This window comes from Triturus cristatus, chromosome 2_1 (genome assembly GCF_964204655.1).
Source record: "Triturus cristatus chromosome 2_1, aTriCri1.1, whole genome shotgun sequence".
In the NCBI taxonomy this organism is placed as follows: domain Eukaryota; kingdom Metazoa; phylum Chordata; class Amphibia; order Caudata; family Salamandridae; genus Triturus; species Triturus cristatus.
This window is the reverse complement of record NC_140581.1, coordinates 279482434-279495220: the sequence shown is the minus strand read 5'-3', so window position 1 is coordinate 279495220 and position 12787 is coordinate 279482434. Positions and strand designations below refer to the sequence as shown.

Genomic DNA, 12787 nt, shown 5'->3' with positions numbered 1-12787 from the left:
CGGACCATCACCGCCGGTGCCTTTACTGCTTGGGCCTCGACCACGACGCGGAGTCGTGTTCGGACTGCAAGGCCCTGACCTCGAAGGCTAGACGGGAGCGGTCCCGTAAGCTTCTCGAGATGCGCCCCTCTCGATCCCGGTCCAGGAGGAGGTCCAAGGATCGGTCGCGGAGCCGCAGCCGACGTCATCATCGGTCGTCGGGATCCAAGTCTTCGGGTAAGTCGAAGCACTCCAAGAAGTCCAAGAGGAGACACCGCTCTTCGGACTCCCCTCGCCGGTCGCGCGACTCGGCCGAGGGTCATGGTGGTTCCACCCCTGCGGCTCCGGCGGAGCCGCAGGCGCCGCGCAAGTCCACATACCCACCGGTCCCTGGGACTGACGCGACGCCGGCGGATGTCATGCCTTCCTCTCGGCCATGAGGAGCCTGGCTCCGCCGTCGGCGCCTGCTGGCGCGCCTTCGGGCCCCGCGGACCCGACTGGGCAACCTTGCCTGCCGGCGGCTCCGGCCCCAGCGCCGTTGACGGCTCCGGCCTCGACGCCGCAAGCGCCCGAGGGACCCGTTCCCGAGTCCCCGCCGACGCCGGTCGACCTCGTCACGCCTCCTCCGCCGGCGTAGACACCGGTACCACCTCCGACGCCGACTCCGCTCGGTGTCGAGCCCCGGTTCAGCCCCGGTCCGGGCCCGGCGCCGATCCGGCGTCGATGGACGCCGCGTTCGGCGCCGCTGGAGACACATTTTGTCTATCGCCTGGCTCCGATCCTTCCTCCTGCATACCAGGAATCGGATGATGGGGACAACTGGGAGGGATCCGAGGATCCTATGGCCGCTCAGGCTCAACTGTCACAGGACTGGGCAGATGAACTGGGGGAAGCCAGTGGTCTGGATACCTCTCCGGACACTGGATTCATCTCTCCTCCGACTGTGGCTTCGGAGGAGGGTGCTGCTTTCTCTGTGGTGCTGCGCAAGGCGGCCGCAGCCCTTGGGCTCGAGCTACCTGCCGTGGCTGTGAGGACTAACGTCCTCACTGAGGTGCTTCAGTCTGCAGCAAGCTCCACTGAGCCTCTGCTGCCATTCAATGAGGCCCTCACTGACGTTCTGCAGGGCACCTGGTCCAAGCCCTCCACAGTTCCTCCTGTGGATAGGAACGTCGCCAGGCGCCACCTCCCTGCTCCGGGCGACCCCAGTTTACTGTCCCAACACCCTACCCCCGAGAGCCTGGTTATCCAGGCCTCTACCTCCCAATCCTCCTTCTGGACCGGGATTCCAAGAGGCTGGAACAGTTCGGCAAGAAGCTGTTCTCCTCCCTTAGCTTGGGTCTGCGGTCTTTGAACACCGCCTGCCTCTTGGACCGTTATTCCCACTCTCTGTGGGATACGGTGGAGGACGTGCTGCCCCTGTGTCCGGAGGAGGTCCAGACACGACTTACCCAGGCTCTGGCCGATGGGAGGGATGCAGCACGACATGCTATCCGATGTGGGCTTGACACTACGGACTCGCTGGGTATGGCGATTTCTACCTCAGTGGCGCTTAGACGTCACGCCTGGCTGCGGTCCACGTCCTTTTCGGGCGATGTCCAGAGCACCCTCATGGACATGCCCTTTGATGGCACTCGCCTTTTCGGCGAGAAAGCGGACAGTGCGCTGAATCGCTTTAAGGACTCCCGGGCTACGGCCAAGTCCTTGGGCCTCTCGGCCCCGCGGTCGCTAACTTCCGCCTTTCGCCCCTTTCGTGGCCAAGGAAGGGGTGCCTCCTCACGTGTGCCTAGCCACCAGCCGCAGAACCAACTTGCGCGCGGTCGCGGACGTGGTTTCCGCCGAGGCGGTTCTGGAGGACGACGCGGTCAGCCCACCTCCACCCCGGCAGCATCCGCCTCAAAGCCCTCCTAGTCCGAGCTTTCAGGCCCATTCCACGCCAGTGGGCGGCAGAGTTCGCCATCACCTGCTCCACTGGCGGTCCATCACATCGGACAGGTGGGTGCTGCAAATCGTCCGAAGGGGCTACTCCCTCCCCTTCGAGACGACCCCTCCAGCCATGCCACCGCAGCACCACTGTATCTTGGGGGATCATTTGAATCTTCTCCACGAGGAAGTTTCGGCCCTCTTGGCCAAGGGGGCCGTCGAGCGCGTTCCGAGCCCAGAAGGAGGTCGTGGTTGTTATTCCCACTACTTCCTGGTTCCCAAGAAGGGCAAAGGAGGCCTACGCCCTATCTTGGACCTCCGGAACGTCAATGCCTTCCTCCGGAAGGAAAGGTTCAAGATGTTAACTTTGGCTCAGGTTCTAGCTGCCCTAGACCCTGGAGACTGGATGGTAGCGTTGGACTTGCAGGACGCTTACTTCCACATCCCCGTCCTGCCGGCCCACCGGCGTTACCTGCGGTTCACGGTGGGCCAAGACCACTTTCAGTTTACCGTGCTCCCCTTCGGTCTCACCAGTGCCCCTCGGGTGTTCGAAAGTGATGGCGGTGGTCGCAGCTCAGCTGCGCAGATCAGGGGTTCCAGTCTTCCCCTATCTCGACGACTGGTTGTTGAAGGCGGGCTCGCCCCAGACAGTCGTCTCCCACCTCCAGACTACGGCGGATCTCCTGCATTTGCTGGGGTTTTCCATCAACGTGCCGAAGTCACACTTGAGTCCCTCTCAGAAGCTCCTCTTCATAGGAGCGGTTCTCGATTCGGCGCAGTTACGGGTCTATCCGCCGGAACAGCGGGTCCGGGATATTCAGGCCCTGATTCCCATCTTTCGGCCTCTATCCTGGGTTTCGGTCAGGCTAGTGTTGCGGCTTCTGGGGCTGATGGCCTCCTGCATCCTACTAGTGCATCACGCCAGGCGGCGCATGCGGGCTCTGCAGTGGGACCTGAAGTTTCAGTGGGCCCAGCATCACGGCAACCTGTCCGACCATGTCTTGATCTCGGAGGGCACTGCACGGCAGTTGCAGTGGTGGCTCACGGACCGCGATTGGGTCAAGGGCAAGAGCCTCTCCCTTCCCCAACTGGAGCATGTCGTAGTGACGGATGCGTCCCTCCTGGGATGGGGGTGGCCATATGGGAGAGGCGGAGATCAGAGGTCTCTGGTCTCCGGCGGAGTCTCGTCTCCACATCAACCTGTTGGAGTTGAGAGCGATCCGACTTGCACTGAAAGCCTTCCTTCCCTCTGTCAGGGGAAGTGTCGTGCAGGTGTTCACGAACAACACCACCGCCATGTGGTATTGCAACAAACAGGGCGGGGTGGGGTCGTGGACCCTTTGTCAGGAGGCTCTGCGCCTCTGGACGTGGCTGGAACACCAGGGCGTCACCCTAGTGGTTCAACATCTGGCAGGCTCTCTGAACGCCAGAGCAGACGAACTCAGCCGCCGGTGCATGATGGATCACGAATGGCGTCTGAACTCCGAAGTGGCGCAAGGTCTCTTTCAGCAGTGGGGAGAGCCTTGGTTAGATCTATTCGCCACCGAAGAGAACGTGCAATGTCAGCAGTTCTGCGCGTTGGAATTTCCAAGGCGGCACTCGCTTGGCGACGCTTTTCGTCACGAGTGGAGTTGCGGTCTGTTGTACGCCTTTCCGCCTATACCACTTCTGCCCAGAGTGCTGAAGAAGATCAGGCACGACCGGGCCCAAGTCATCTTGGTGGCTCCGGATTGGGCACGAAGGTACTGGTATCCCGAGCTACTCAGTATGTTGACCGATCCTCCGATACGTCTGCCCCTTCGGGAGGATCTTCGGTCGCAGCAGCAGGGGACGGTCCTCCACCCGAACCTGTCCAGCCTCCACCTCCATGCGTGGAGATTGAGCGGCGGCAGTTGATGCCATTTGACTTGCCTCCTGAAGTCTGTGATATCATTCTGGCATCCAGGCGTCCCTCCACAAAGACGGTATACGCCTGCCGGTGGAACAGATTTGTGGCATGGTGCACAGCAAAGGCTGTGGATCCCCTTTCCGCCCCTCTTTCTGAGGTTCTCCTCTTTCTTCTTTCTTTGGCCCGGCAGGGCTCTGCCCTGGGCACCTTGAAAGGTTATCTTGCTGCCATCTCTGCCTTCTTGCGGCTTCCTGATCAGCCTTCTCTTTTCAAGTCCCCTGTAGTTACACGCTTTCTAAAAGGCATTACTCACACGTTCCCTCCTGTCCCTTTTGTAATGCCTCAGTGGGACTTGAATCTTGTTCTCACATTTCTAATGTGCGCTCCCTTTGAGCCTCTTCATAATTGTCCTCTTCGTCTGCTGACGCTTAAGACTGCTTTTCTGGTAGCCATCACCTCGGCTAGACGGGTGAGTGAGCTCCAGGCTTTATCTTCAAAGCCTCCTTTTCTCTCTGTTCATCCGGACAAGGTTGTCCTTCGGCCTCGTCCCTCCTTTCTTCCGAAAGTGGTGACCCCCTTTCATCTTGGGCAGTCTGTCACCTTGCCCACCTTCTTTCCGCCTCCGCATCCTTCCAAAGAGGAAGAGAGGCTCCACCGTCTGGACCCAAAACGTGCGCTCTCCTTTTATCTGGACCGCACAAAGCAGTTCCGGGTGGACGACCAACTTTTCGTTGGATACGTGGGTGCTCAGAAGGGGAAAGCTGTGCACAAACGGACCATCTCTCGGTGGGTTGTTTTGTGCATCAAAATTTGTTACTCCTTGGCAAAAAAGGACCCTCCTGTTGGGCTGCGCGCCCATTCTACTCGGGCCACGGCGGCTACTACTGCTTTGGGATGAGGTGTCCCTTTGCAGGACATCTGTCAGGCGGCAACGTGGGCTTCGCTACACACGTTTGCCAGGCATTATTGCCTTGACAGCCAAGTCCGGAGGGATGGCTTCTTTGGCCGTTCTGTCCTCCAGGACTTTTTGGTGTGATCTTGGTTCGCAGACCCACCACCGGGGATGGTATTGCTTGGGTATCTATTCTAAGGTGAGGAATCTAACTAACGTGTTTCTTTCAGATGAACAAGTTACTTACCTTCGGTAACGATGTATCTGTAAGAAACATTAGTTAGATTCCTCACCGACCCACCCATCCTCCCTGTTTTGCGAACTGACATCTAGGGTTAAGGTTATCCTTTTCAGGCCCCTAGATTTTCTTTTTGGCACCAGTGTCGGTCTTTGCATGGCTCTGCGTTCCTGGCGCGGAAAGCTATGTACAAGAACTGACCGCGCGCGAGGGCGGCGTCTAAGTACTCCGACGACGTCATTCCGGCGTACGACGCCGACGACGGACGCGGAGCCGCAGACGACGCCTAGCGACGCGCAAGGGGTATTGCTGACGAAAAATCTTCCGGATCCAGTCTGACGCCTGGGGATATTCTAAGGTGAGGAATCTAACTAACTAATGTTTCTTACAGATACATCGTTACCGAAGGTAAGTAACTTGTTCCTCAGGTCGAGTCCTTAGGGATTCTGAGTGGCTCTTGGTGGGTTTTCTCTCAAACCTTGTGGGCAGGGATCCTTTCTGGGGTTTCTCTGATTCTTTGGAGGTACCACGGTACTGGGCGCGGGTAAAAGAAGTGGCCATTTCGACGGCTTGATCAATGGACATGTTTGCGTGCAGCCGAAGCCACCTCTGAGGATTAGGAGGAAGGATCTCTATATATTGCTCGAGATAGATTTTGTTCATAACGTCCTCGAGGGTAGATTCTTGTAGTTTCAACCAGCGATCGGCAACGTCCTTCATTTTGTAGAAAAGTGTTTTGGGTGGATCACTTGCGGTTCTTCGTTCTTGCCTGAACCTGAGGCCTCATCGATTCTGAGGCCGTCCAGGATGTATTGTTTTACTACTCCGTAAGCAGCTGTGCCGTCTCTGTTAATGGTCTGGTAAGCTGCCTGAGCCTCTGCTGTGAGCAACGGTGCTAAATAAAAAGGCCAGCGATCGGTGGGCCACCCACTGGCCCTAGCTGCTCTTTCAACGTTCAAAAAGAACGCTATGGGGTCCTCTCCAGGTCCATATTTTTGAAGCGGGATGACGGTACCAGGTGGGGCAGGGCCTCTCCCTTGTCCTCGGCCCATCAGAAGTTGGTTCTGCCCTTCTGCCAATTTGGTCATGTTGTCCGCCTGGGCCTGTATAGCTGCTGAGAAGGCTACCCTGTCCAATTCAGCCTGGTTGGTGCTTCTTTCAATGGCCCATTCTAATTTGGATTGGCCTTCCTTTAACTGGAATATAAGATTCTCCATCGTGTAGCTATGGAGGCATTGCCTGCATTCTCCACCACTTGTCGGGTATAGGGGTCGTTACCCGTATGGAAGGCAAAAAAAAAAAAGACATGATAGAGTTCCACACGTTTTATTGGTTTATGCACATGTGACAGTGATAATATAGGAGGTTTCTTTATTGGGCTGTTTCCGTCGTCACCAAGAGTCTTTCCGAGTTTGGGGAGTTTGTTCTTGTTTTCACCTTCTTCCTGGGATTCGGTCTCGGTTTAAGAAGCAGCCCGGATGCGAATAAAGAAAACAAAAAAAAACGTTGGGTTAGTGATTTAGGAAGTCAGTACTTCCTTATTCAGGGAACAGGAGTGAGGGAAGTATTCACCGCTAATCCGTCACCCGCTGGACCCCGTTGTGATCTCCCTCTTTACGTAGCCCTCCTTCTCCCGTGACCCGTGAACCCTTGAAATGTCGCCCTTACCTTAGCAAGCCACCCTCTTCCTAGAGAGTGGCTGGGCGACGCGTGGTCTTGTTGGCCTCCCGGCGGGAACTCCTCGTGAACAGCAACGACTTCTTCTCCACGGAATCTCCTACCGTCTCCTACGGTATTCCACTTCCATCTTCTCTGGCATTCAATGCCAACGAACTCTTCTTTTCCTGGGATTTTCCGCTTCCGTGTTTCTTCGGAGGTCCGACCTTCTTGTGTTGCCCGCCTGCTCATCCGATAGGTTGGTGTTGGGTGACGTCACGGGCCACGCCCCCACAGTTCCTTCTTGATGTTTCTTAAAGGGGTCCAGACCTGCCTGCACAGAGGGGGATATGACATCCATAAATGCACTGTCCGTGTCAAAGGGCAGTAGTGTCCGTAGTTCGTTATTGGACTCGTGACAAACCTATAAGTTATTCCTAAGGCAGGGTGCTAGGTTATAAGTATGAGGGTGCCCTGCATGATAAGGACACCCGTTACACGCCCCGGAGTAGATTCTCCAGGATTTGTAGTTGCGGTCAGCCATTTAATACATATAGTGGACATCAAAACAATTACGAGATGTCTAACTATATATTGGCCGCACCTAAACCGGTCATGTTTGGTATAAAACATGTTTGAATCCTACCCCAACACCGATTCCAGTGTTGGATGTAGGATCACATGTATTAGGGGGCGGTTCCTCTAGGAAGCCCACCTGTGTTCCCTGTACCAGCCTTTCGGGATCTAACAGCAAGCTCGTGCTACTGCCGACCACAGACATGATTCTTCCCTCCCTGCCGCTGAGCTGTGCTCAAGTAGGGGAAGGTAGAACAATAGGTTTCCTGTCGCAGGGAGGTGTATCCACCTCCCAGACAGGACTTAGTGTATTTGGTTGGGGTGGGGATACTTGCCAGCGTACCAGACTGCTTTGAAGGGTACACTTGGTGCCCTCCTTGCATACTGTAGTTGAAACCAGTTCAGGGAGCTGTTGGCTCCCACACTTTGGTGCGAAACTGGACAAAGCACTTGGGAGCATCCTCACCTCTGTCAAGCCCCTCCTCTGGGAGGGATCCCTGAATTGTCCCAACCCTTTCCCTAGGGTACTAAAGGGCTTACCTGTGGGTGGCTGTTCAGATTCGTCGTTGGACAAGATTTGGATACGAGTTCACTTCAACTTCTACCGTCTGGGTTCTTTGGACTTTGTTGGACTTTGCTTAAGAACCTAGACTGCACCAAGGAAGATTCCTACTTCTACTTGTCTTGTCGTCCTGCCAGTCTTCTGTGCCGGTGCTTTTTCCAGGTTCTTCTCCAGGCCTGTGAGAATCAAAGATACCTGAAGGAATCTCCCTTGGAGTGAAAGAGTCACTTCCCTGCATCTGCAGGTACCGCAACTAAGCTGATCTGTCTGCTCCTCCTGATGTCCCACAGACTTCGCAAGGCTCTGCAAAACAGGTGGTGGTTCTGCAACTCCCTCAAGGCCTGCACTTTCTTTTCAGCAAGTTTGAGCCCAGTATCCATTGTCAGAACCGCTAGAACAGTACCCCTGTGCACTGTGTTGATTGGCCGTTGCCAAGGTTTGTTGAGCTCTTTAGGCTACAAGAAGCTTCAGCTTCCAGCATCTCTTCCAGACAAGATCTTCGTCCTCACCGCATCCTCGGCACTGTGGGCCTACATCTGTGGTGAGCTGCTGAGCTGCTCTTTTTACTCCTGTGGCTTCAGCCTGTGGGTTCTTTTGAGGGTCTACTTGGGCTTCCTTGCTTGCATTGGAGCTGGGGTTGGCGAGTTCCTTCACAATGTTGAAGAGCTCTTTGCTGTTGTGTGTGTTGTTGTCGATGCGTTCCTTGAAGGAGGTCCTTTTTGCGGTTCGAATGAGTTGGTGGTGCTTGCGGCTTGCGTTCTTGAGGGTAGCGTGGTTGTCCGGTGTCTGTTCGTGGCGCCACTTCTTCTCAAGTCTTCGACAGGTCTGCTTGGATGTCTGGAGGTCAGTGGTGAACCAGCTGGCCCTGCTGTCATTGCGTCTGTTTGAGGGTTTCTTGATCGGGGCAAGAGTGTTGGCGCAGTCGTCAAGCCATTGTCTGAGGTTGCAGGCGGCTGCGTCGGTGGGGTCGGTTGGTGGGTGTCGGGCGAGGGTGGTGATTAGCTGGTCTTCGGTGACCCTGTTCCAGCTGCGGTGGGGGATTCGCTGAGGGTGGTTGTGCGCGATGTGTTTCTTGAAGGAGAAGTGGATGCAGTGGTGGTCGGTCCAGTGAAGTTCAGTGGTGTGGCTGAAGGTGATGTGGTTGCTGGCAAAGCAGATGGGGTCGAGCGTGTGTCTGGCGGAGTGGGTGGGAGTCGTGACAAGCTGCTTGAGTCCGAGGTTGTCGAGCAGGGTGGTTGAGTTGCTGTCGTTGGTGTTCTCGAGGTGGAAGTTCAGGTCTCCGAGGAGGATGTAGTCTGTGGAGGCCAAGGCGTGCGAGCTGACTATGTCGGTGATGGAGTCGCTGAACTGTGGCCCGGATCCGAGGGGGTCTGTAGACGAGGGTTCCTCTGAGGGTGGTGTTGGGGTCGATGTGGATCTGGAAGTGCAGGTGTTCGGCAGTGCTGAGGGTGTCTTCGGTGCTGGTCGAGATTCTGAGGGTATTCTTGTGGACGAAGGCGATTACTCCTCCCGGTCTGTTGGTGCGGTCCCTGCGCGTGATCTTGTAGACACCCGGGATGGCTATGGCTACGTCGGGTGCTGATGAGGGGTTCATCCAGGGGTTCTTTCACTTTTTTTGTCAGCTGCATCTTTTCTGAAGTCCTCCCTTGTGGTTTACGGCGGTTTCCTACGTCATATTGGCACCTATGCCCGCGGCTCCCCTTGTTTAGGTATCCTGGTTCTTGGGGTATTGACTGGTGGGGTGACTCTCCAACCTTCCATCTTCTACGGGGTTTCTTCAGGTTCCACTGGGAAGGGTCCTTCTTGAAAACTGAAACCGTGACTTTCCTATTGACTTGCATTGGGTGCGCGGCTCGGTTTCCACTCTGCCTCCGTGGGGTTCCTGGGTACTTACCTTGGGGGGTTCCATGTGTCCCCAGCTCTTCCGAGTCTTCTGGTCCAGTTCCCGACTTCAGTCGCAGTTTGCTTTCCACTTTCGTGTATGGTAGGAGATATACCAATGTGTTAGTGAGTATATAATACAACCATTTTTATAACTACCCTGTGTGGTTCTTTTTCATTTACCCTAGACTACATCATTAGTTCTGTTAAAACAAGATGCTTAACGCTCCTTCTGGACTAAGCCTGAAGGCTGCTCTCCACAGCTACCACTAAGAGAGCTTTCTATGGTTGTCCAAGACCACTAAAATCACCATTAGGGTTATCTGGATTAGTGCCAGGTGCCTCACTTAAATAAGTGTTTACCACATACTAAGCCAGCATCCTACAGGTGGGAATCCCAGTATTTCCTTAATTGAACAACTGGCTCACTAAACCCAGCTCTCTAGAGATGGTGTCTCACCACTTGCAGGCGACAACCCAATTGTTGTTCGACCTGGACTTTGTTATTAAGAATCCCAGATCTCACCTAGTGCCCTCTCAGTGCATATTGTTTATAGGGGCTGTATGAGACACCACATCGAGCCAAGTGTTACCTCCGTCTCAGAGGGTTCAAGATATTCAGGCTATGATTCCAATGTTCCAGAGCAGAGCGATCATTCCAGTCCTGACAGTCTTATGGCTGCTTGGGCCACTAGCCTTCTGCTTTCTTTGACCCATTCACGCTGACAAATGAGGGCTATCTAGTGGTGTCTCCCCAGGCAGTGATTCAGAGACATTCTGGAAAGCTCCAATGCTGTATCAAAATATCCAGCAAAAATGCAGTGGATCTACTTTCTTCTCATTAAAAGCAGCTCAAAAGGAAGCAGATGATTTCTGAGCTTGCATTTTCTTGTGCACTACAGCTGTAAAGACCGCTGTAACTACTTTGCAGCCTCGGAAAAAGGGGTTGTCTCCCAAAATACCATTAATGGCAGCCTCTTTAAGGACGGAGGATAAGTGATAATCCTCCTCCTAGACTTCAACATCGTTCACTGCTGCCTTGTCAACTACCTCGCTAGTGTTCCTTCCAGAAGCTAAATTCTTTAGTTAATACCCCACTCATTGACTAAGTCCTTGTAAACAATGAAGTCTTCATCAGTGACCACTTCATGATTAGTGATGAAATGCTTACCAACCACTTTGTTGATGAATAATCAATGAGATATTCTCTGTGATGACCATTAATTACCTCATCCAGAGGGACACAGTTGAAGGAGACATTAAAGATTTAGTTTCTGGCTAACATCTTGTCAATGACTCCCTCCTGGGATACAGGACTAGTTTCGAACTTAGTGTCATGGGTGCTGCAGGATCACCCTTCTTTCCAGCTTCATGTAATTAAAGGGCAGGTTTTACCTCTTGTCTCCTTCATAGTTTCTGGACAAGACCTTTTATAGCCTAGATGACGTAAGTGAGGAAAGAGGCAGTTCAGGGGATGCTCATTTTGAAGCTACCTTCGGACCACAGGATTTAATCCTACATTTCTCCTGGGGTGCAGATTCTGAGTAGTAAGAAGATACTTGAATGGAACAGAAGTTCTGTCGCCTTCTTCTGTTCCTCTACCAATTATTCTTCATATCTAGAGCACCCATGCAATGGTTGGTAGATGATTGCACCGTCTAGGCTCAGGCTTGCTTTTTCAGCAGACTAAGAATCTTCTATTTTGTGGTCATCTGGGAAGGTTCCTCTGGTGAGGGAGACCTTGCTGGTGATGATGTGTGCAAGAGCAAGTCCTTCTAGGGATTTCAGTATGGTTGACTGTACAATATCATCCTGAGAAATACTTGCCTTGAGGGAGTTTGGAATGTGTGAATTAGTGGCTTCGTATTAAATAAATGTTGGCCTAGAATGTCCCAGAGTAATTAAAAGCAACTGCGATTAATGCAGGTATTCCATTGAGCTCTTTTTTTTGTTTTGTTTTTCTATGCTGTTTGAAAATGTGGGATGCGTGTATAAAGATACTGAAAAAAGTTATTGCAAGTGTATGTCTCAAACTTTACGTTCAGCAATTAATCATGCTTCCTTGTCCCTATAGATAGTAGGGAAATGTGGAGTGACTGTGCCTTCTAAGTTTTACTGCTACAAATTTGTAAAATTCATCACTTCTTTTTGTAAAAGTAATAGATATCCTTTGTTCAGATGCAGACTTAAAATATATATTTCTCAAGATGATTATGCTAATTTTGAATTTATTAAGCACAATTTGTATTGTCCTATACACAGTCTCTTGGCACTATAAGAATGCATTATGTGGTGATGGTGCTCTGTACAAGAAAAAGTAACATGTCTGACCTTTGACAATAGAGCCAACAACGCAGACTTGAAAAAAAAATTCAGAACCCTGTGCCTTTGTATATGTGGTTCTAAAGATTCACTTAAAAATGTGATTTTCATTTGTGAAGGTATTGAATAGGTTGAATAGCCTATAAAGCTCTGTTTTAGGGTAAAATGTTTACACTCGTTGCCATTTTAGGCTAGTCATTTCGGAACTGAGTGATATTTGCATGCATAGGTTCACTCATATCTGCAAATACGTGACAATCAAAAAGTTAATTTGCTCATGTAGAATTATTGATCTAATATTTCGCTATTGTGATGCAATATTTCACATGTATCCTTCCTACTTCAGGGCAGGACTAGGTGTTCTATGGCATAGATGTCCTGGAAAGTTTGAAAACATCTACAAACTCATGAATGTGCAGGTGTTCACCAACAGTTGGCAGCCTGTTCAGAAGGAGTGTAAAGGAGCTTGTTTTACCAGAACGGAATCTTCGTTATAGATTAAGTTAAAAAGAACCACACAGTGTATTTATAAAAATAGGTAATTTTTTTTTATAAAGTATTCACTAACGCATACAAATATCTCCTACCCAGGGATATACACAATACTTGGCTAAGAAAACAGGTAAGTAGCACAATATACACAGTGGTAACCCGGGGGGACCAAACCATATACTAAGATAGTGGCATGCAAACTACGACCCAAGTCAAGACCATACCCAGAAGACGTAGAAGTGCTGGGGACCCAAGGAACCACCCAAGGGAAGTAACCAGGTACCCCAAGGAGGCCTTATGCAGAGTGGGAATACAACTGCGTGCTCCGTTCAAGACAATGGGTAATTCGCGGATGCAACTTTAAAGTAGAAGGACCCTTCC

At 52.3% G+C, this 12787-nt stretch overlaps 1 protein-coding gene across 2 annotated transcripts in view; it reads left to right on the top strand.

The window, feature by feature from the left end:
• Positions 1-12787, top strand: part of NUP155 (nucleoporin 155) — a 711261-nt gene that overhangs the window by 269811 nt on the left and 428663 nt on the right. The gene's annotated exons all lie outside the window — the stretch shown is intronic.